Genomic DNA, 4,141 nt, shown 5'->3' with positions numbered 1-4,141 from the left:
ATTCGAGCATGAACTTGCCATGTAGCTCTGTTCGAATTATTCTTTTGATTGAGTATTTCTAATTGGTCCTCAGTCAAACCTCTAGTGAGTACACCATCCTCGTTTCGTAGTGTGGAGGTGGTCCCTAGAAGTTGTTTAAAATAGTCATCGGTATACGAGACTACGTTGACGTTATCCATAGATGACAGATGGAAATTTATTTTACTATAGCTAGATTTTGACCTTGTTATGGGTCGGTCGATGCCCACAGCCACGGGCTGTACAGACTAGAATCAAAAAATAGGACTCCTGGTGTGGAACCTATTCTACCCAGGAGGGTTAACTAGGAAAACAAAAGATACAAATGAATAGGTCCAAGGATGCTAGGCTCAGAACAACACCTCCACATGTATTATCAAACTCTGCATTGCTAAGGAAGGAATCACTCTTCAATAGTATGTTGTAGAGATAAATCTCATTTTTTTATATTAGAGTTGTGTGCAAAAAGACATAAATCCAACATTTAGAGAAATTAAGACATCAAAATGGTTTGCTAAAACAGAACAATCAGACAAAAAAACAGAAAGATATTTACAACGCACAGTGCCAAAAAAAACATTTTTTGGGACAATCTCCAAATTGTGTGTGTGCAACGAACCCGACTCCTATTAGGATTTGCCAAGAAATTCACATATTACAGTGTACATATTCAAGTCAACATTTGTGGAAAACACATAGTACAATGGTGGGTACACAAAATTATTTTTCTTGCGTAAACAGCATTAATGTGCTGTAGTTTTGGGGGGAGTAGTGCGTCTACACCAGGTGTTTCAGCCGTTTCTAGGTGGGCTAGGTGTGCCTCATCTTTAACACGGCCTTCATCAGGACGGAGTTCTGTGTAGATTGACGTATGTGCTGCAGGGGAAGGAGACTACAGTCAGGGGGGTGTCTGAGCCAAAATTATTTAGTTTGAGTGAATCAAGTGTGGTTGATGTAAAATCAAAAAGCACATAGCTTACCTATGGGTTAATAGATTTCACAGGCGCTAAATTTGAGATCTGCTAGGCGCATGGGCTGGTCTCTGTATGATCCTGTTGCAAATAACAGAGAACGAGAGAAGCAAAGGGAGGGTGAAGCTAAACATGTCCCCGTTTAAAAAGGCATGAAAAAAAGTTCAGGGAAAAAAGTCTTACCTCTCGCTGGAGGTTGAAAAATGCTGATCCAGGGTGGTATCAGTGGGAAACATACACGGCTTGCACAGCTAAAAAATATATATGGCTCAAGGTGAGTGTGGTTACCTAGTAACAACTGTCTCATATATATAGCAGTAAGTGCAGGGTTTATTTTAAAGTACCTGTGAGGGTTGCAGCATGGGCAGCCTGTCTGCAAAAAAGTACGAGCTGGAGCTCCTCAGGCTGCTGAGTCACAGATGAGACTGCATTGTTGCATATGCCAGTCGATGTTTATCATCCACTGAATGTGCCTACTCACAGCCCTAGAAAGAGAGTTTGGCTGTAGTGTGGGCATGTGAGCATTATTACCTGTTTTGATATGGAAGGAAAGTCACCATCACTACAGACCATCAGGCGCTCACGATGATATACGGCAAGCCCAATGCCAAAATGCCATGCCTCCACGGATTGCACGCTGGGGGCTTAGGTTACAAGAGTATTGTTTTGACATTATACATCGGCTGGGGAAAGACACCAACCCAGCGGATTTCCTATCCAGGTATCCTCTCCTGGCGAAAGAAGAAGCCCAGTCCTCAAAAGCGGATCAATACATCAACTATGTTGTAGACAACACACTTCCAAAGTCCTTGACCATTCCTGAGATCCTCAAGGAATTACTCAAGGACAAAGTTCTGACAAAAGTCAAAGATAAGGTAATGTCAGGGAAGTGGTGTGAATCGCACAGCAGTGATGAAACATTTTCGGAGAATATCCAGTCAATCGGATATACAAGTAGGTGACTCTGTGCTACTATGCCAACATCAAGGGCAGAAGGATGGTGTCTGCGTTTGATCCCAGTTAATTGACAGTGACAGCAGTTCAAGGGTCCATGGTGTCGGCTGAAGGTTCTTGTCGCTCTATCACCAGAAACAAATTGTTCTTCAGGAAACCTGCAGAAGGCACTCTTGATCATGAAGAGCCAGCTGATATTGTGAGCTCACAAGGGAGCTGGCCTGATTACATGGATGCTGGCGTAGACACTGATGACAGTTGCAGTGGTGGAGATGTCGAAGTGGCTGTGCCTTGGAGTGCATCAAAAAGGGTAATCAGAAAACCGCTAAGGCATATTGAGGAAATGGAATAATGGGATATGTATTGATTTATGTAAGGGGGAGATGTAGTGTTGTATTTCCATGTCTATATTCTCTGTCCCATTTCTATGTCTCCCAGCTCTGGAACGTGGGGAATAGGTCATGTGACAAGAAGGAGCGTAAGGCAGGCTGAGTGAGGAACACAAAATAAAGAGAATCTATATCTTCAGCTCCATGTTGGTGTTGTCATTTAATGATGTTACTGCCTGATTGTCGATATTGTTTGAAAGGTACGATTCCTGCATAAACAAAGCAGGGTGCACTACAAAATGGCCCTCATTAGAAGTGTGCCAGTATCTCGGGTAATACTGACAGGATACCGGTAAATGGTGTTACCAGTACCAGCGCCTGATCTGCCAGAATTACTGGCAGATTACAGGTGTCGGCAACGGTTAACTAATCCCCATTGCATGGGTTTGCCAGCTGTCTTTTGCCGGTAGGGTGTCTGACTTACCTGACTTACCTCCTCCTCTTGGCTGGAGGTAAATCATGCCACCTCACTGGCAGACTTGCAGTTTGGCGGTACAGGATTACCACCACTTTTGCCAGAGCTTTTCCCACACCGCCAGACCGATGATAACCCCCAATGGCTGACCACCCCTTACATCTGAGAACAGAAGCCATATGTTGAAACCTACCTATTTGTTCATATCTTACATTTGTAGAAATGGGACAAAAGCGTAAGGACATTGATTGCTATCTGTTGGTTGGAGTATCCAGAGTTTGAAGCAGTCACCCTTAAAGAAGAGAAAATGTTCACCTGCAAGTTTTTGTCAAATGCCTATGATTACACAAATAGAAGTGGATAATATCAAGGCTCACCACAAAGGAGTCACATATTGAGCAAAGTATTATGAGCAGTGCACAACTCGTGCACAACACAATATTGAAGAGGCTGCCGACATCCCACCATTTTTTTTAAATACCCTGTGTGAAAGTGGTGTGCCACTGCACCAGGCCAATGGCCCTCTTGACACACCTTTTAGACTTGTGTGACCTGCAGCAAAGATAATGTGCAAGTCTAGGCAACAGTACGAAAAATAACTCCCTGAGGTGTTTGAATTGGAGCTTGGAAAGGGACCCCACGATATTGCAAATGCACCTGCATCTTTGACTATTGATGAGATTCCAGAGGAGCCTGGGGATCCGACCACTGGAACACTAATCCCATGTGACACTGATGATGAGGAGAAAGGCCTATGCTTAGACCTCAGTTCCTTAAACTGCATCTTATAAGCGTAATTCTGCAGAAATTACCCTGCTCATAAACAATCTGCAAATTGGGGAAATCATGGCATGACAGAAAAACTATTTGTTCTGATTCTGCCTCTTACATGACTTAGGCAGACAAAGATCTGCAAACTGCTCAAGGTGTACATTTCCTTCCTGTCGATGTTCCATGTAACCATATCCATGCTGTAGTGATGTACAGTATGTCCCAGCCTGATTATCATGATGTATACAATTTTGTCGTAAAGGCAGGAGCATTTACAATCAAGGAAAACAAGATGGGAGAATAACCTAGCCTAAAACTTTTGTTTTGATACAATGGTTCAGTTGGTATGAGGGAGCAGTAAGGCTTCAGGAAATATGGTAGTAGTTTCTCACTTTCATAAAAGATGAAGAAGCTACTGGATCATAAGTGGACCAACAATAGGATCAAATCGGTCTGATTGAATGGACCCTCATAAGCTGGAATACCAGAGGATCATCACATCTTTTTTCAGATGACGGAAGTAATCTTGGGAAAGCAGACATTATTTGCCTTCAAGAGGTATGGCTCACTGAGGTCCCCTTGATAGAGGGGTATTGGGTAGTATTGAACCCGGCAATCAAAAA

This window comes from Ambystoma mexicanum, chromosome 6q, assembly GCF_040938575.1.
Source record: "Ambystoma mexicanum isolate Mex_15411 chromosome 6q, UKY_AmexF1_1, whole genome shotgun sequence".
NCBI lineage: Eukaryota > Metazoa > Chordata > Amphibia > Caudata > Ambystomatidae > Ambystoma > Ambystoma mexicanum.
The sequence above is the reverse complement of the archived record's forward strand: the minus strand, read 5'-3'. Positions refer to the sequence as shown.